The 21256-nt window shown below is 40.8% G+C and overlaps 1 long non-coding RNA gene across 2 annotated transcripts in view; it reads right to left on the reverse strand.

The window, feature by feature from the left end:
- Nucleotides 1–2675: 2675 nt before the first annotated feature.
- LOC138759862 (uncharacterized) overlaps nucleotides 2676–21256 on the reverse strand; it is a 36289-nt gene continuing 17708 nt past the window's right edge. The window contains exon 3 of one of the 2 annotated variants that reach the window (XR_011355164.1): nucleotides 2676–2737. This is a non-coding gene — a long non-coding RNA (uncharacterized lncRNA). Of the gene's footprint in view, nucleotides 2738–19266; nucleotides 19632–21256 lie in introns of those variants that run through there. The other variant, XR_011355163.1, reaches the window with a different exon arrangement.

A 21256-nucleotide genomic window follows, 5' to 3' on the forward strand; every position in this document is an offset into this window, starting at 1 on the left:
AACCCACACAGACATGAAGAGAACATAAACTCGTAACAGACAGCACGGGATTTGAAACTCAGTTGAGGGCACTGTAAAGGCATTCGGCTAACCACTACGCCAACTGTGCCGCCCCAAATCTTCTGGAGTCCAGGTGGCTGTTAGGGAGATCCAATTATGGCACCTTCTTCATATTACTGTGAAGGATCACAGGACTGCTGATTTAGGGATAGACAGATAATTCAAATGAGACACATCTGGGGGAGCTATTCTTTATAATCTCTGACAGTTATGGGTGGTTGACAATGTTCTTGCAATTTCTCCTCTTCATTTTTTTCCTTTCTGCTGAAGAATAATCCCTCAGAAAAGTAAGCTATATAGTCTACAATTTCTAGTCAAATATGTAGGAATACACACAAAGCTGTGCAATAGAGTTCTTTCTCTGAATGACCCAGAGATCAGAAGCATTACTTGGGCACATAATTTGCATTATATTTCTGCTGGTGACATGCAGTTTTTCATGGTAGGCTCTTCTGCTTCTGTGCCTAAAATTTGAGTTAATTTTCTTTTGCTTCTGATTCACTAATCTTTAGCCTGATAGAGAAATGATAAATCCAAGAATCCAAACAACAACCTACAGTACACATTGCTTCTGGTTGTAGAAAATTCTGAGCATGAATAAGAATTATACCATGACCTTTAAGGACATTGCCAGCCGATGACAGATGGGGAACACGCTTGAATTTAAATGCACCTTTTCTTTTCAATGAATTTATTGCCAAACCCAACAACCCAAAATGATTGTCATATTGCATAAACATTTTGAACATGGGAGAAGCTTGCAGTGTAGACAAGAAGGTCACATTCTCATACTTTATTTCTGAAAATTGTGATATGTTTTTCTCTTGAGAAAGACCCTTGGTAACCTTACATTGAGCTGTCATTGACGTTACATGCCATACCTTAGAACAACAATATGGCATAAAACTTAAGGGCAATGATGATCCCGACAACTACCATGGGTATTCTTTTGCTCAAACTTGGCACACCAAAACTACCATATATTTTGGCCTACAAGTCAAGTAGTGAAACCCTAAAAAAATTCTCAAAGTTGGGGGGGGGGGTTCACTTATATGCCGGATATAATTTTGAGTCCTTAAATTCTCTAACAGATTGGCATCAATTCGGCATACAAGTCGACGCTTGAAGCACCATTCCACTGCCAGTGCTGCCGCTCCCCAACACCTCCCCACCACTAGGTGCCACCATAACCGCTCCTACCTGGATCTCTGAGGTCACTGTTGCCACTCCTGCCTGGAAGGCTGAAGTTCTTGCTGCTGCCAGGAGCACAATGTTGGCACTCCAACTCCATGGGCCATCGCCACTGCTGCCTGATAGACTGAGGTTTATACTCCTGCCTGGAGGCTGAAGTCACTTCTCCAGCTCCATGGAACATCATCATTGCTGACTTGTAGGCCAAGGTTTTTTTTAAACTTACTAATTTACAGCTTTGTTACTTGCGATTGGGGTGTTTTAAAATTTTTTGGGTTGTTCTTGGGAGGCTCGGACAGCCTGAAAAATGGGTGGGGGGGGGGTCAACTTACAAGCTGAAATTAACAGTAGCTGCAATGCACAACTTTGCAGAAGTTTGTTGTTAGGAAATCTCATCAGTTTCCTTTAAGCTATTTCTATTAATCTCCTTAGAACTGTGATATGCCTTGTTTGTGTGAATAAATGGGTTTTCCACTATTTTTCACTTAAGTTATTGAGGAAGAACATAAGCAGCTGCAGAGCTTTTCTGGCTGTAAAAGTAATGAGCCTAATGTAATTTACCTTGGTGAAACTATACTCTCAAAGTTACAAATTTAAAATTTGCAGGTACCTGTACTTAACTTGAAATTGCTATTTTCAATTATCCTTTTTGAATTTAGGCATGCAGCATGGTAACAGGCCATTTTGGTCCATGATCCCATGTTGCCCAATTATACCCAATTGATGTACAATCCCCGATGCAGTTTGAACAGAGAGAGGAAACTGGAGCAAACCCACCCTGACATGGGGAGAATATACAAACTCCCTACAGAAAACGTGGGATTCAAACCCTGGTCCCGATTGCTGGCACTGTAAAGGAGTGCTATATCACTATGCCTACCCAAAGGGTGTGAAGGGTCAATCATATTACAAGTGATCACATGATGTTTCCCACAGGCAAGTACATTTCCTGAATAAAGGTTGGTTACCTTCTATATTTTCAGGATTCCACCCATTTGCCTTTAAAATGATTAAATGTTTTGGCCATTTAATTTTGAACTCAGTGTAACGCTTGGGCCTAATGCTCTTTAAATTAAACTTTGTGTTTTGAGGGGGTGGGTATGTGATGTTTGGCACTTGGGTCTCAGCTGGGATCCAGACGAGGTTGGTAGGCACTGGGTGGAGGCCCAATGCTGATGTGGCCATGTATCCATCCAATAGCTTGTGTTAGGCCATATTTATTGCCTTGTGTTGGAAGAGCAGCCGACACAGTCACTGGTGATCTGCACCAGGAGCAGCTTGGACTTGGGCTCTAGGAACTCCTGAGAATGCAAAACAGTGCAGGCCAGGAATCTGTAGTTAACATTATTAATGCCAGCCATCAACCAAAAGAATTGGTATAAAATTCCATCAAATTTATTGTAAGAAATCTGTCATCCTTACCTGATCTGATCAATATACTCTAGTCAATAGTCTTGGAGAATGGAAACCAAGGGCTGATGAGGTGCTATGGAGGGAAAGCAACTGGATAATTAAAGAAAAGGACAAAAGTATGTAAATTTATTTCAAAATGCTTTTTATGTACTAGATATTAATTCAAATTTAATTTGTAATTTTAAAAATTTGGACATACAGCATGGTAACGGGCCCTTCCAGCCCATGATGCCCAATTGACCTACAATCCCCAAATGTTTTTAAGGGTGGGAGGAAACCTGAGCACCTGGAGAAAATGCACGCAGACATGGGGAGAATGTATAAACTCCTTGCAGGATTCGAACCTGGGTCGCAGGCACTGTAATAGCGTTGCGCAAATTGCTACGCTAACAGTGCTGTCTTAAAATAAAATTATGTAAAAGGAGAACAAAACATTATCTTCATAATCAAAATTATTGATCTTATCAGCTGCACCAGCTTCCAGTTCATTCCTGACTTCCATACTGTAATACAAAAGAGGTCAGCAGTGAGTTGATTAGTAGACTGCAACTGGTTAGCAATCTTCTACAGAAAAGAAGGATGTAGATTAGTACAATTTAGTTCATTGCATAAACATTCTTAGCTGAGTAATTCAGTTGTTCCATACTTATTGATCAAATGAATAACTTGGTATAAATGTAGAATTTTTGTCTGACTAGAAGACAATCAAAGAGATAATAAAATCTCTTATTCCAACCATCTCTAAACTGCTTTGAAACAATTCCCCCTCCACCCCTACCCCCAATATTTTATTATTTTGCTACTTAATAGGCACCAGTTAGGGCAATGCTATTACAGCTCCAGTGACATGGATTCAAATGTGGTGCTCTCTCTTAAGGAGTTTGTACATTCTCCCCATGTTTGAGTGGATTTCTTCCAGGTTCTCCGCTTTCCTCCCATCCTTCAAAAAAAAAACACATACAAGAATTGTAGGTTAATTGGTATATTTGATGGCAAGGGCTCATGGACCTTAAGAGCCTGTTACCATACTGTATGTCAAAATTATATTTAAAATTATTCTGCTGTTCTTTCCTTTCCAGGCCATGATTATATCTTAAAAGCAACAAGTTTCAGAGCCCCTACAATCTCTATGGGCAAGAAAGTTTAGCATATTTTAATGAATTACCAGTATCCCCTTACTCCAATTATTCTGATTGCTTGGAGGAGGAACATAGAACATTACATCACTATGTTGTGCCAACCCATACCTATCCACCATAAAAAAAACCCTCCCTGTGTCATAACTCTCCATATTTCTTTCATTCATTTGCTTGTCTAAGAATCTCTTAAATGCCCCTATTGCTCCAGCCTCTACCACCACCCCAGCAATGCATCTAAATCTCTATTAAGTCACCTCTCATCCTTCTTCACTCCAAAGAGAAAATCCCTAGCTCTGATAATCTTACATCATGTGACACATTTTCCAATCCATTCAACATCCTGTTTAATCTCCTCTGCACCCTAGTTTCCACATTGTTACTGTAATGAGGTGACCAGAACTGAATTTAATATTCTATATGTGGACTTATCAGAGATTTGTAGAGCTGCAACATTACTCACAACTCCTGAACTCAATCCCCCGATTAGTGAAGCCCAGAATAATACAGGCCTTCTTAACTGTCCTCTCAATCTGCGTGGCAACCTTAAGAGATTTATGGATTTGGAATCCAAGGTCCCTCTGTTCTTTCACACATTTATATATCCTCCCATTAAACATATCCTCTGCCTTCAGGTTTGACCTACCAAAATGCAGCATCTCACACTTATCTGGATTGAACTCCATCTTCCACTTTCCTGCCCAACTGTTCATCCTGTCTACATCCTCTTGTAACCCATGACAGCCTTCAACACTATCCACAGCACCTCCAACCTTTATATCATCTGCAAACCTACTGACCCATCCCTCTACTTCTTCATCCAGGTCACTTATGAAAATCACAAAGAGCAGGGCCACCAGGGCGGATCCCTGCGGAACTCCACTAGTCATTGAGGTGTGCTTTTTGACATTTGATAAAATTAGAACCATTTTCCCCACTGTTCATCAAGGAGCAATTTACCAACTTCATGGCACCTCTTCACAAATCTTCCTGATGACAGCAATGGTACCAACATCAGTGTTGACAACACTGTCATACATTGCATTTATCTGTCCAAGTGCTGTGAGGAACTGTTCAACTGGAGGTCCATACCTTCTTCCCACCACAAATGACTTTATTATGTGACTAGTCAATATCAGAAAATGTAGCTCCTTTAAATCTCAATGCCACACCTTGATCTAATTTATCACATTGATTTTCTGTAACTTTTAAAAATGTGGCCAATCTACATCGTAATTCATTGGCTGTTTTTTTTTACCTTTAGCAGTATTTAAATTTATATTGATGTTCTAAAAAATTATGGAATAGAGATTGATATAAAGAGGAAGCTGACAAATCCAAACAGTTTCAAAATTTCAATTCTCAAAAATAAAACCTGACCTCACTTCCAGAACATACAAAGTTAATTATTTCTAATTCAATGATTACTGACAGGTAAAGGGCTTCTCCCTGCATATTACTGTATTAATTTTTAGATATCTTTGTAATAATCTTTTTCTTGAATACTTTCTTATATGTCTATGGTTATGAGGTAATAAGCATGAGCTGGGTTTTCTCAATGCCTATCTTCTGTTCTGCATGGAAAAACACAAACCAGTCATGCTCAAATGTTTGTGATACAGGATGTTATGCCATATGAATTGTTGTAAATAACTTGGCCAAATCCAGTCAATACTTGTTAACTTTATAATTACAGTATGTTTGATCTTTGTTATTTAGCAAGTATTTAGCAAGTATAAACGGTACATGCTAAATTAGAATTGATATATGCACACTTTCAAATGCCTGAATAATTTGATGTCTTTAAGTTTAACAAATTCATGGCAATTAAATAAATATAATATTTTAAGCAAACAAATCAATAATAGTTTGTATAGGAATGCAGCAGCATTTACTGCCAGTTATCAAGTCTCTCTCTTTTACAAGCAATCTAATTTTCCTACAGGCAATACTCCAATGTCAACTAGATGTTTGAGCAGTCCATTCTAATTTGTCTACCGTTGTTCCTTTGTTTTATTTTGTGTAGTGGTGCTTAACTTGGCACCTTATCTTAAATAGTATGGACATCTGTGTGGGAAATATTGTGAGAAAACCTAAGCAATTACATGCTTCAAGGTACTGCCAAATGGCACCAGTAGGAATTTAGATGGATCTGAAAATAAGTAGCAGGGCAATGTTTGCTCCTGTTCCATTCAGAAATCAACAATGCAGGACTTGTGGTCCATAAACATTGGTTGAGAAGCTCATTTCATTCTTTTGAGATTTTATTACAATCTCAAACAGATTGAGTTGGCCAGAGATTCCAGACTCAATGTAGATGACAAAAAAAAGGGAAGAATATTCCTGCCTGGAACTAAAAGTTCCAGGGTAGTTAGGCAGAGGTCTAATGCTCATTACATTGTAAGCACAAGACATACCCTATTATGCTGGTATTACAAGCGGTTCAAGGCCATCCTGTGAAATTTGCAGTGTGCTCATTTTCTTTTTCTGTGGCTGTCACTCCCATGATAATGCTGCAAACCACCATCCCCACTTGTAAAGCAGAAAATAAATATTATGTTTCAACTTATTGACATTTGACAGAAATTTGTTTCAAAGGACTGGTGATTGAAAAAAACTGAATGAACTTCGCTTGGAGAAATCAAGATTTCTCTTGATTTATAACTGAAGATATAAAGAATGAGAAAAGGTATAGATAAAGAAACTCTGGCCTCTGTGTTAAATTGGTTGTACAGACTATTTGAGAATTTGCTTTCATAATTTAACAATGAACTACTCATCTATGGACATTTCTAAGATAAAAGGTACATCTGTTAGAATGGTTGATGCAAATGTTTGCATTGTAATGGATCTGTGTTAATATTAATATTTAGGTTAATGTTGAGCTATATTTCCTATAAATATGTCTTGGATAATGTAGTAGGTTTGGAACAGGGTTACACACACCCATACAGAAGTTAGGTCATCTTTTGGAGTCATGATGTCTAAGCCAGAGTTATGAATGTCACATGGTTTCCAAGAAACTGGACCTGGAAACAATTAAAGATTCCTGTACATGGTTTCCAAGAATTGAGATGATCTCATTGACGATGTAATGCCACAGGATTTTGATAAATATTGGAAAATTCAGACATTTTGTATCAGTTCAGAAGTCAAGACCCTGTGGGACACACAGGAGTTGGACCCTTGTGAAAGATGGTTGAATTACAGTAGCTGTTACAGTAACTCCTAAAAAAAAGGAACACAGAAATAAGTGAATTTCAAAAGGGAGACAACTTTCTGACTGTTCTTTTGAAAAGAAAGAGTGCTGCCTCTTCATGGAAGAAAAGTCCATAGCTCTTAGGAAGATAAGAGGGAGTTGAAGATCATTATTGTGAGAGATTAAGAAGAAATCTCTTTCTGGAAAATGGCTCAACAAGATTTGTGAGTTTTAAAAGTCCAAGGACTGACTTGAATGTTAACAAATACTTCGCTATTGCTTTTAAGCAACAATTTAAAAGAACTTGATGCTTCGCATTCGCTTTGTAATTACTTCTGAATTACAATGTAAATGGCCTTCAAATTCAACAAGGTGTTTTAATACTGGACTTTAAAAACAGACTTTTCAGAATGGAGTTTTAAACTGTAATGGTTTGAATTTGACCATACACATACACTTACACATAATTACATTCGTGCATAGTGGGGTTAAGTTTAGAGTTAAGTAAGAAATGTTATGTGATTAATAGTTTAATAAAAATTATTATTTTGAATTTATCATTGCTGTTCCTGTGTTAGCACTAGCGAGGGCTTGTTAGTTCGTAACAGTATAACATTGAAGTAGTATTTAGTTGACAAGATATTCCCTCGAAATCTTGACAGAGGCAAGTGTAGAAATTGCAAGGGCTCTGGCAGAAATATTTAAAAGGTCCTCATGAAATGGGTGTGGTGCCGGAGCATTGGAAGGTTGTTCCATTGTTTAAAAAAAGGCTCCAAAAGTAACCCTGGAAATCATAGGCTGGTGAGCCTGACATCAGTATTGGTAAATGATTGGAAGGTGTTCCAAGAAATCAGATATACAAGTATTTGAATAGCCAGGGACTGATTAGGGATAGTCATTTTGTGCATTGGAGGTAGAGTTTAATCAATCTGATAGTTTCTCAATGAGATTACCAGGAAGGCAGATGAAGGAAAGGCTGTGAATGTTGTCTTTATGGACAAGGTCCCACATGGGAGGTTAGTCAGGAATGTTCAAAAGCTTAGTATTCATGATGAGGTGGTAATGTGAGAGAAGCCAGAGAGAAGTGGTGGACGATTGCTTCTCAGACTGGAAGCCTGTGACTAGTGGTGTGCCTCAGGTGGGATCAGTTCCGAGACCATTATTGTTTGTGATCTATATCAATGATCTGATGATCTACTGATAACACTAAGATATGGAGGCATTGTTGACTGTAACAAATCTGTATTAATAGTAATCCTTAGTTTAATATTAAAACTATATTTTATCTACATATGGTTTAATAAGTTAGCTTTGGATGGTCAGGGAAACAAAGCCAACAAATTAGCATTTTAAACAGACATGGTTCTTTGCAAATGTTAGCTGGCTTCAGCACAAAAACATTTGCATTTTAAACACTATTGACTACAGAAGCCAGTTTTGGAAAGCAGAAGAGTCTGATATGGAAGTTGAAGAGAAAATTTTTTATGGTGGTTTTTGCGATATGGGACAATGAATACAAGCAGCCATTTTGTTAATAAATTCCAGACAGCCTGGAAACAGAAGGAATGAAGTGTCGATAGCTGATAAGGTAAAAGTGAATCCAAAGGGTTTTTACAGGTATCTGAATACTAAAAGGATAGAATAGGACTGCTGGAAAATGAAAGCGGTGAACTGTGCGAGGAACTGTATCAGATGGGAGAGATAATAAATGATTTTTTTCTCATCTGTGTTCACAAAGGAAAAGGACATTGGACTATGTGAGATAAGAGAGCCAAATGGCTTAGTTATGGAAAAGATGGGTATTAATAAAGAGAGGGTTTTGGAACTTCTAGGGTCAGTAAAAGTGGATAAGTCTCCTGGTCCTGATGGAATTTTCCCCAAGAGATTAAGCGAGGTCAGGGAGCAAATAGCCGAGGCACTGTCAGTGATTTTTCAATGATCACTGGAAGAGGGTGTGGTGCTGCGTGATTTGAGGGTTGCGAATGTAGTTCTGTTGTTTAAAAAAGCCACGAGGTGTCGGCCAAGTAATTATAGGCCTGTAAGCTTAACTTTGGTGGTAGGGAAAGTTATGGAGGGTATTCTTAGAGATGGTGTGCATGAATATCTAGATAAGCAGGGATAGTTTTTCAAAGAAGTGACAAGAAAGGTGGATGAAGGTAGCGCAGTTGATGTAGTCTATCTGGATTTTAGCAAAGCTTTTGATAAGGTTCCACATGAAAGGTTAGTAAGGAAGGTTCAGTCACTAGGGATTAATAGAGAAATAGTAAGATGGGTCCAGAGGTGGCTGGAGGAGAGAGAGCAGAGGGTCATGGTGGACAACTGTCTGTCAGGATGGAAGCCTGTAATGAGCAGAGTACCTCAAGGATCGGTGCTAGGTTCCCTGTTGTTCATAATTTATATTAATGATTTGGATGATGGGGTAGTTAACTGGGTAAGTAAATACGCAGATGATACGAAAATAGGGGGAGTGGTAGATAGCGAGGAAGGTTTTCAGGGATTACAGGGGGATTTGGTTTGTCTGGAGAGTTGGGCTGAAAGATGGCGGATGGAATTTAATGTAGAGAAGTGTGAGGTGCTTCATTTCAGTAAAAATAATCAAAATAGGACACATGTAATAAAGGGAAGGACATTGGGGAATGCACAAGTACAGAGATCTTGGAGTTATGGTGGAGGGTTCCTTGAAGGTGGATTCTTATGTTGACAGAGTGGTTAAGAAGGCATTTGGTATGCTGGCCTTCATAAATCATAGTATAGAGTATAGGAGCTGGGAAGTGATGCTGTGGCTGTTTAAGGCATTGGTGAGGCTGGGTTTGGAGTATTGTGTTCAGTTCTGGTCTCCAAATTATAGGAAGGATATAGATAAGGTGGAAAGGGTGCAGAGAAGGATGTTGCCTGGCTTAAAATACCTAGAGTACAGAGAAAGATTGAAGAGGTTAGGACTTTATTGCTTGGAATGTAGACAGTTGAGAGGGGATTTGATAGAGGTGTTTAAAATTATGAAGTGAATAGATAGACTAGATGCAAGTAGACTCTTCCCCCTGAGAGCAGGGGAGGTTGAAACAAGAGGACATAAGTTGAGGGTAAGGGGACAAAATTTTAGGAGAAACATTAGAGGATGCTTCTTCACTCAGAGAGTGGTGGCCGAATGGAATACTCTTCTGGAGGAAATAGTTGAAGCAGAGTCAATTCTTTCATTTAAGAGGAGGCTGGATATATACATGGATAAGAGGGGGTTGGAGGTTATGGGTGGAGAATAGGCGGGGGGAGCTAGCGGAGTTGTTTGAGTGAACCGGCGTGGACTGTTATGGCCGAGATAGCCTGTTTCTGTGCCGTAAACTGTTACATGGTTTATATAGGAGAGAATCATAAAACAGTTAATTACTTTGATTCTGTGAGGGAGTTGTCAGAGATGTTTTAGCACACAAGTGTCAAGAGACATTATGAACTTCAAAGACAGAAATGATGTGACATGACAAAAGATTTGTGGGAAATATATCATCAAATTCAGACATTTTGAATCAGTTTCAGAAGTCAAGATCCTGTGTCGCCCACCCGCATGCACGGGAACCCTGTGAAAGACAGGGTTGAATTAAAGTAACCAGAATAAGTGCTGTTATATGTTACTCCGAATAAAAGGCAAATACAGAAAAAGTGAATTTCAAAATGGAAATCACTTTTCTGACTGCCTTTTTTGAAAATAATGAGTGCAGCCTCATTGTGGAAGAAAACTCAGTGACTCTTAAGAAGAAAATTGAAGAGGAGGTCATGTGATGTGGCAAGAACCTGACCCTTCTGGGAAAGTGATTTAAAAAGAGTAACAAGTTTTAAAATACAACCTTGAAGACAAAATCTAAACACTTCAAGAATGTCATCAAAGAGGAACAAATCTGCTGCAGGGTCTTCTGATGTCCAATGGGCAGTCAAAGGAGATTTGGACCACAGACCTTCCAGCCAGAAGAAGCCTGGGGCTGGAGTTCGATCCATCCCTCATGCAAGTAGCTCACCCATTGGGGCAACTAGAGGTACAACTCCACATCTGGCTAGTGTTTTTGCTGGTACAAGGAGATTCCCACTGCTGCAACAGGGCACAGAAGAGGAGGAGGATGAAGTCATGATAGACTCATTGGACAACGATAACAGTGCAGAGGAAGAAGAAGAACAAGCTACATAGAAGAGAGCCCTACTGTTTGGTAAAGGTAAACAGCAAAAGGCTCAGCGAGCATTAAGTATACCCTTGAAGATGTAATGAGAGAATTGAGAGAAATGAGAATTTCAAATTAAAAAAAAAACAAACAAGCATCTTAAAAGTGTGAACAATTTGGAAATTGTGATGGGTAACAGATGCAAGAGTTAAGACTGTAGAAGATGGAATGGAAGATGTAAAGGAAAGGGTGAAAAAGTAGAATATGAAAGGGATGCATGGACCACTGAAAGGAACAAAATGTGGGAAAAACTGGATACCCTAGAAAATTTTAGAAGGAATAATATCAAGATTGTTGGACTTAAAGAAGGAACAGATCCTATTCATTCGTTCCAAGAATGATTACCCAGAAATCTGGGAGCAGAAAAGATTGGACACAATATTGAAATTGAAAGGGCATATAGATCCCTTATACCACAACCAGCACCAAATCAAAACCACATTTTATATTGATTAAATGTTTAAGACATCAAGACAGGGAAAAGATACTGGCTGCAACGACAAAAGGAAAAACAGAGAGAGAAAGTCCACTGGAATATGAAGAAAAAGAGAATTCGTCTATCCAGACACAAGTGTGATTCCATTGAAGCGAAGATGAGAATTAAAAATGGTTAAAATAAATCTCTTTGCAGCCCTCGTCTTTTGCAGCCCTCGTCTTTTGCAGCCCTCGTCTTTTGCAGCCCTCGTCTTTTGCAGCCCTCGTCTTTTGCAGCCCTCGTCTTTTGCAGCCCTCGTCTTTTGCAGCCCTCGTCTTTTGCAGCCCTCGTCTTTTGCAGCCCTCGTCTTTTGCAGCCCTCGTCTTTTGCAGCCCTCGTCTTTTGCAGCCCTCGTCTTTTGCAGCCCTCGTCTTTTGCAGCCCTCGTCTTTTGCAGCCCTCGTCTTTTGCAGCCCTCGTCTTTTGCAGCCCTCGTCTTTTGCAGCCCTCGTCTTTTGCAGCCCTCGTCTTTTGCAGCCCTCGTCTTTTGCAGCCCTCGTCTTTTGCAGCCCTCGTCTTTTGCAGCCCTCGTCTTTTGCAGCCCTCGTCTTTTGCAGCCCTCGTCTTTTGCAGCCCTCGTCTTTTGCAGCCCTCGTCTTTTGCAGCCCTCGTCTTTTGCAGCCCTCGTCTTTTGCAGCCCTCGTCTTTTGCAGCCCTCGTCTTTTGCAGCCCTCGTCTTTTGCAGCCCTCGTCTTTTGCAGCCCTCGTCTTTTGCAGCCCTCGTCTTTTGCAGCCCTCGTCTTTTGCAGCCCTCGTCTTTTGCAGCCCTCGTCTTTTGCAGCCCTCGTCTTTTGCAGCCCTCGTCTTTTGCAGCCCTCGTCTTTTGCAGCCCTCGTCTTTTGCAGCCCTCGTCTTTTGCAGCCCTCGTCTTTTGCAGCCCTCGTCTTTTGCAGCCCTCGTCTTTTGCAGCCCTCGTCTTTTGCAGCCCTCGTCTTTTGCAGCCCTCGTCTTTTGCAGCCCTCGTCTTTTGCAGCCCTCTGAAAATGTACCATTTAACCTGAATTTGATGTTTTATTCAACACTGATATTTGATTCCAAAATGACCTATGGATCTTATATTTTCTTTAATTCGTAGACCACCTTTCACCATCCTACTGTTGCCAAACTTTGCTTTTTCATCAGCTTTCCTGCTGCTGAAACTGACACCCATACATTTCTTATTATAAAACTTGACTATTTCAATAATGTCCTATTCAGCATCGTTTCTATAAAAATTCAATTAAACCTCACTTGCCAAAGTCTTAACTCAAACTACTTTCATGTATAACCCCTGTACTTGTGAACTCACATTAGTTCCTGTCTAAGATATTTGTGCCATAAGCCTTAATTATATTTAACATCATGGATCCCTACAACTCTCATAGATCTTAGCTCTTCAAATTCTGACTTCTTGAGCAGCCTTGAATTTAATTAGCTGCATATTTGGTAGTCATTTCTTCAGCTAAGGTCAAAGGTGTGAAGTTCAATCCCAACATCTCCCTTCTTCATGAAGTTACCTACTCGTTGGCCAAGCTATTGGCCACCATGCCTGTTAACCTACTTTAATGCAGTTTCCACTAGTTATCTAAACTGTGAGGAAAAAAAAAGGATCATTCTAATTTACTGCATTCAAAAACTCTTACGAAGGATTTGAATTATTTATTATCTTAAAATGTTAAAACACTTGAAAATACTCACAATTAAATGATTTAAATATACCTTACCTTTGCTTTTTGTAAATTTTCCTTTCTAGTCAAATAACTTATGAGTCCATTGCTGCTTGATGCAGATTCCAATATTGGAACACATCCTTGAAAAATACAGCAAACAGCTGACAACTTTAGGATTTCTCCATTTTCACAGAAGTCCCAAAGATGCTGCTGGTACACGGCAACATGTATGGCAACATTTAAATGGATAACTGAAGAATTCTCCAAAATATCAGAGCCAATATTGACTTGATGTGGTGTAATTTTTGATAATCCCCCAGTATAGTACTAGAGGATATTTTTAAAGGACTACATTAGACAAATTTCAGTTTTTAGATCAGTTTAGACTCAGTAAAGTTACATCTAATTTCACAATTACCTGTAATAAATCAGTATAACCATTGGACCTGTATTCAAAATATTCAAATCAGTTCTTTTATTCCACATAAAACAGGATAAATCAGGCCTAAGTACCTTTGTATTGATTTATTGATGCTTGTTTCGATGCTGAAGGCAATGCATTAGGACCTGATGGTACTTGAAAATTATCCAATCAGTTCCTGATGCAGTATCTGCGACATCAGAAAATCTGCTGTGTCTGGAATTCGTTTCAGAAAGACTAATTTTAATTCAGACTATCTGTACTTCTGATTTTCTTTCACTAATTGCTACCTGAACAATGTGATTAATGCCTTTATTGGTGAGCTTTGCATGCAAGTATTGATCAGTATAAAGGGAAGGTTACTTTAAATCACACTCAATCAGAGAAATTCATGTAAATGCAAGCAGAAATTTTATTTATATGTATCATTAATAGTTTATTGTTGAATTATTGTTCCACAATAAATCAAGTCAAAAGGTCATGCTTTAAGAACAAATGGCATTCTTGGTATAGATTGCACACCATATTGAAGTAGATTTAAGAATCGATTGATTCATTCAAGTTTTTGCCAATCTCATGGTGTATCATCAAATGTAAATTCTGCTGTGAACCAGCTTCAATCAGGCAGTGTTTTGAGACATTTTTTCTTAAAAGCCTACTTGAAATTATAATTATACCTTGGTGTATTAAATAACAGTGACCTAATGAAATTTTATTGATGGAACATAAGAAAATCACAAAAATAAGCATTTTGACTCTTCAATATAATTCAATAAATCATAGGAATAGGATTATAAAAAATTATATACCATTCATTATTGGTTAAAAGTATTAATTAGTAAATTAAATGGCTGTACTGTCTAATACTGCCCTCACAGGTGTAATTAGTGGAAATTTGACATAGAACATGGTCACTTTTATGTGTTGTGCCAATTGCTTGTGTATTTCCCCATCATTAATCTTATCCAATAAATTATATGAACTCCTTTCAGGTGTGACCTAATTTGTAATATTCCTTCATTTTTTGTGCCAGTTTGCTTGTATTTTGAATTGGATAGGAAAATTTCTTGCCTGATCTCATTGAAGCTCCAAGCTATTTCAATAGATTTGTGCAATTACCTAATTTTAATTACTGTGATACAACTAAAATTGCTGCATTTAGCATAACCCCAGTGACCACTGTGAGGAAACCATGTAAACACTCACAGTTGCCAGCTGAGATTAAACCAACTCACAGCAGTTCATGTTTTTCTTGCAAGCAGGATTATGTCTATGAACAACTCCTATCTATGTGTCAGGGAAAGACGTAGTAGAACATTACACAATGCCTGGTACATCTAGGCAGACTACTGAAAGTTCTCATATTCAATACATTGAATCTACTGTCTTTCTTTGAAAAGTTTAAGTTATGGAACTCAATCCACTTCACATTTATGTGTTGTATTATTTAATAATATGAAAGAAAAATATAATAGCTTTCTTGAATAATTTGCTGGTCTTTTAATGTAATTTGATTTACATTATTTGCTTGGTCTATGTTTCGGTGGTGATCTATCTAACTAATATTAATTATTCTCTCTCCACAGCTGTTACCTGATCCACTGAGTATCTCAGGATTTCCTATTTTTATTTCAATTTACGTTTGCAGTTTTTAAATTAAGCATTAACTATAATAGTAAACATTCAAAAACTCAGCTGGCAGGTCAATGAAAGGAAGTTACAATTTTTAATGAAAAGAAAGTCTATAAGTTTAATAATTTATATTAACTTTTAATAGCTTGTCACAAAAGATTGACTGACAGCATCCTTCAGATCAGAGCTACATTCGTGAGTGAGTTCTACAATGCCCCAAGAAATTAGATATTGTAGCTGACTGCTACAAAGAAACACACTCACAGTGTGGGAGGTTAAGCTCTGAGATTTATTGAGGCTGGAAAGGCTCCTTTTACACAGTTGTTTGTTGATTGGCTGACATCAGCTGCATGAATTACAATAGCGGGTGGGAACATTCTTGCATGTGAGTACCCCCTTCTTTCCCAGCGTGTTATTGATTTGTTAGCTGGGCAGCTTGGCCAGCACCATTTTATGGCTGCTGGTCTTGTATTGCTGCAGCTTCAAATGCGTCGGTTTGCTGTGTTAAGGGACGTGTTTCAGTGTGATCTCTCTTCTTCTCTTTGGCTTGGCTTCGCGGACGAAGATACACGATGTACCGGCTTGATCTCTGCAGTGGTGGGCACCATATTACCCCCCCCCCCCACCAGAATCGGCGCTACTGTTCTTAGTGTTCTGGGATGCATTCCCCAATGTCTTTGGTGGTCTGCCTCTGCGTCAAGGTGCTGGCGTTTCCACGGGTTGTGTCAGGTCCGTGTGTGCTGGATTGATGCTGTCTGCGGTAAAGACCTCTGGTTTGCCACCTATGTCCAGTTCGAAGGTGGCCCCGTTGTTCCAGATGACTCAGAAGGGGCCTTTGTAGGGATTCTGTAGTGATGGATGGTGTGGCCCTCTACACATGAACACATACTCAGTCTTGGGAGTTCTTTAGGGATGTTGAACGTGGCTTGAGGTAAATTGCGTGCCTCTGTCGGAGGTTATGTGGCATGGTAGCCTGAACCTGGCTACCCAGGACAAGATGATTGCCTTGGTGCAGGACCTGGTGGATGTGTCGGTCAGGGGGATTGCTTCTGGCCATCAGGTGAAATGGTTGACCACCGTGAACAGGTCGTGGAAACCCTGTGAGACTAGTAAACGTCCCACTATGTCCACGTGAATGTGGTCAAATATTTGTTCCATTGGCTCAAAAGGCTGTGGAGGGATCTTAGTGTGCCACTGTACCTTGGCTGTTTGGCGTTACGTGCATGCCTTGGCTCACTTGCTGACTTGTTTCCGCAACCCATGCATATTTGCTGGCTACCAACCAGACCGTGGTCCTGATTGATGGATGTGCCAGCCCGTGGATGGAGTCGAAAACTCATCGCCTTCATGCCATTGGGATGAAAGGTCGAACCTGCCCGCTGGCCACGTTGTGCAGGAGGGTAGTGTTACCTGTACTGACTGGGATGTCCTGAAGCTACAGCCCTATGACTGTGGTCCTGTAGTGAGGTATCTCATCGACCTGCTGCTGTGCCTCCACCACTGCCACGAAATCCAGTCCGTTAGCCAGACAAGGCGTCCGCAACCACTTTGTCTTTTCTCGAGATGTGCCTTACGGTGCTGGTGTACTCCGAGACTTAAGAAAAGTGTCTCTGCTGGCGGGCAGACTAGAGGTCAGAGATCTTGGCCAGGGTCAACGTCAGTGGCTTGTGGTCCGTGAAAGCCCTTCCCTCCAGGAAGTACTGGAAGTGGTTGATGGCTAAGTAGAGTGCGAGTAGCTCTCTGTCAAAAGCACTGTACTTTAGCTCAGGGAGCCACAGATGTTTGGTGAAGAAAGTTCTGGACACCAACTTATTTCTATCTGCTGCTCCAGAACTCCAACAATCACCATTCGTGAGCCATCGACTGTGAGGGCTGTGGGTGCATCTGACCTGTGGTGGGCTCGGAGCGCAGCATTAGCCAGGGCTTCCTTCACTTCCATGAACACTTGTGCGGAGTCGTCGTCCTAGGTCAAGTCCTTCGCTTTGCTGGTCATCAGTGTGAAGAGTGAGCGCGTGGTTCGAGCCGCTGTGGGGATGAATCTGCGATTAAAAACTGGCCATCCCCATGAACTCCATCAGTCCTTTAGTTGTACTGGTCCTCGGGAAGTTGTAGATAGTCTCCACCTTGCTGGGTAGTGGTGTGGCCCTGCATTTGGTAATCCTGTGGCCCAGAAAGTAAATTTTGCTCAGCCTGAACTGGCATTTAGTCAGGCTGATCTCACATAGGTGACTGTAGAGGCTTCAGAGGTGTTGTCGATGTTCCTGCTAGGTTATGCTCGCCACCAAGATATCTTCTAAGTAGAAGTGCAGTCCAGGTTCTTGAGCTCGAATGCCATCCTCAGGAACTCGAACAGCCTGAATGGAGTCTTGGGGATGTTGTCAGGGTGCACTGCGATTTGGTGATACCCTCGCACTCTCCACTTGGAGAAGATCGTTGCTCCGAGCAGGTTTGCCGCAAAGTCCTGGATATGCGGCATGGGGAAATGATCTGGAGTGGTGGCCTCGTTAAGCCGACGGTAGTCGCCGCATAATCTCCAGCCCCCAGATTCTTTAGGCCCCATGTGCAGGGGAGAACCCCATGGACTGTCCGACCGCCGAACAATGCCCAACTCCTCGAGCTTATGGAACTCCTCCTTGGCCAGTTGGAGCTTCTCTGGGGGAAGTCGTCTCACCCTTGCATGGAGAGGTAGACCCTTGGTAAGGATGCGATGCCTGACGCCATGTCGAGGCACCTACACCATGAACTCGGATTGCCAGGAACTCGGCCAGCACCTTGGAGAACTCATTGTCTGAGCTGTGGATGGAGTCCAGGTGCAATGCTGGGAGCCTGGCGCCCCTCAGTGCAAAGGTTTGGAATGTCTCTGTGTGAAAAGGTCTCTTGCCCTTGAGGTCTACTAGGAGGCTGTGGGCCCAAAGGAAGTCCGCTCCAAGGAGTGGCTGTTCCACTGCAGCCAGCGTGAATTGCAACGAGAAGTGACTGCCTCCAAACTGCAGCTTGGCCTTACGCATGCCATAGGTCTGTATGCTTCTGTTGCTGGCAGCCCTCAAAGTGGGGCCCTCTTGCTTGCATCCAATGTCCAAATCTGTTGCTGGCATCACACTGACCTCCGCTCCTGTATCGACCAAGAATCGTCTACTGGAAAGGCCATCCCATACGTACAGGAGGCTCTCTGGATGGTCAGCCGCCGTGGCTATCAGCGACGACTGGACTTGTTGTTTCCCTAGAACTTGCAGGGTGACCGGCATCGGCGGGCCTCAGAGCCCCATCTGCCACTCCTTTCCAGGCCTGCCTTGGTCTGGTTGCAAGACTTTGTAATGAGCCCCTTTGTAATGAGCTCTTCTGTATCTGCTTCCACAGAATATCTACTCCTACTGCAACTTTCCGGGGGTCACTGAAATCCGCATCAGGAGCAGTTGGTTGTCCTCGGGCAGCTGTTCCAAGAATACCTGATCAAACATGATGCAGGGCTCATGGTCTCCCAGGAGGGCTCACATCTCGATCATGAACACTGAAGGGGATCTGTCCCCTTTCTCACCCCAAGAGCCTGAAAGTCTCAGTTAATAACTCTTTGAAGGCAGTGTAAGTGCCTTTCAATGGTGGCCTGTGGATGAAGTTGGCCACTCTGTCTGCAATCTCTGGATCCAGGGTGCTGACCACTAGGTAGTACCATGTGGTCTCAGATGTGATGCCCCGAATCTGGAACTGAGCCTCAGCCTGGTTGAAACACACGCTGGTCGAACTGTCCAGAAGGCCAGGAGCTTGAGGACGACTGCGCTGATCGCTGCTTCGTTATGCATCGCTGGGTTTAGATCCCGTCTAAACCTTGGGGGTCACCAATTGTAGTCGACTGCTACAAAGAAACACACATACTCACAGTGTGGGAGGTTAAGCTCTGAGATTTATTGAGGCTGAAAAGGCTCCTTTTATACAGTTGGGGTTCCAGCCGTTTGTTTGATCGGCTGACATCAGCCGCATGAATAACAATAGTGGGCGGGAATATTCTTGCATGTGAATACCCTTCTTTCCCAGCCTGTTATTGATCTGTTAGCTGGGCAGTTTGGCCAGCGCCATTTTAGGGCTGCTGGTCTTGTACTGCTCCAGCTTTCAATCGCTCCAGTTCGCAGGGTTAAGGGATGTGTTTCAGTGTGTTATGCTGTTGTTTACTACTGCGCATGCCACGCAATGTGCCAGTTTGATCTCCGCGGTGGTGGGCTGCCACAATATGAGGAAATTGCTCATCATTCAGCTTGTTTTCTGAAGAAGAAATGAAAGAGATGAATAATTTTTGCAATGAATGCCAAGTAGCCTGAAAAAAATTTTCTATCATTTGTGATGGCATATACTTCTAAAATGCCCGGTGTCTAATATTGGGATCAACTGTGAAAATCAGTTACCTGTGGATGCAGGATTTCCAGCTATGGATGTCACTCCACAAAATGGCAGCAAAAAGGGTAAATTTAAATGATAAGAAATAGCTCAAAAGGAACTAGTAATTTCAAAAGGTCCCCATTTCTTTATTTTTAACTGCAAGTAATACAGTGCAGCTTGGAAAAAAAGTGAGGAAGTTGTGAATATTGTGTTGTTCTAAGACAAGGTAGACAGCATGAAGTGAAGTGCACTGCAAGAAAATAATGGCTCCTCGAAAGACATACCATGGATGCTCCATTTGCTGCCTAATAAAGACATGCATCAAAATAATTTCCTTGGTCCTTTCTCCTTACTATTTTTTAAACAAAACTGTGACTGGAAATATTAAAGTCTCAGAGTGATCAACGTCTATGTCATCTGTTAAAAAAAAATGATATAATGATTATAGTTTTCAATGCTTCAAACAATAATGTATGGATTCATGTACAATTATATATTTCTGGATCCAGGTGCCTTAGCTGCTTTCGATGTTTTATTATGATGTGTCATTTTGCTTCTCAGTGCCTAATGCATCCTTTTTTTCCCTTCCTTGTCGTAGAAGTTTTTCATCATTTATTTCAGGCAATCTCTTCTTATTTTGTGTTTTTCAAATTTGTCCCTTATTTCCAAAATATATTTATAAGCATATGATAGGTAGATGATTCTACAATGAAATTTCACCTTCATACCCCTTCCAAAAGTTAGTTAATCTTATAATTGTAATAATTTAGTCATAACTAACACAAAAGTTCTTGATATTTCTTGCCTGGTACAAAATGGAAATCAAAGTGTGAGAATGTCCCACTTTCCTATTCTTTTCTAGTCTCCAGGCTATTTATCTCCTATCCTTCAGGGTGGTTACTTGCTCCACAGTGCCACAATGAATTCTATCTCCACACCCACTTTTCTCTATTCTACACCATGCTTTTAAATGTACAAGATTGTCTATTTGATAATGTGCAATGTATGAACTGGAAACTCATTAATTTCTCTGATGCTATGTTTAACTTGAAATTATTCGTGGCATTTGTCTGAGCATCCATCAGCACCATATTCCCAGAAGAACAAATATTATGTTCTCTGGCTTTATACAAGAATTCATTGTGGAAGCAAAGCCCAGAGAAATTTCTCAAGTGGGTCTTTGGCTAAGGTTCAATTCACTTCTCCTCTGGGCATCATATCCCAATGGGCTCTGATGTTTCAAGATTTAATTTAAAAAAAACAATTAGCATCCATAAAACAGGATGAAAAACTGAAAAACCCTTGAGTTGCTTATGGGAGCAGTCAGGGGAGACATTTAATGGAAAGCATGAAATTCATCTGGAAAGGTGTAGTTGGATGTTCTGCAGGTGTTGCTATTGTTGAGCTAAATGCACATGGACTTGATATGGATTAATGGAGGGAGGTTGCTGCATAGATCATGGAAGGATAAGTAGCAGTAGATAGTGAACAAATATCAGTTTTGTATTAAT

This window comes from Narcine bancroftii, chromosome 4, assembly GCF_036971445.1.
Source record: "Narcine bancroftii isolate sNarBan1 chromosome 4, sNarBan1.hap1, whole genome shotgun sequence".
NCBI classification, from domain to species: domain Eukaryota; kingdom Metazoa; phylum Chordata; class Chondrichthyes; order Torpediniformes; family Narcinidae; genus Narcine; species Narcine bancroftii.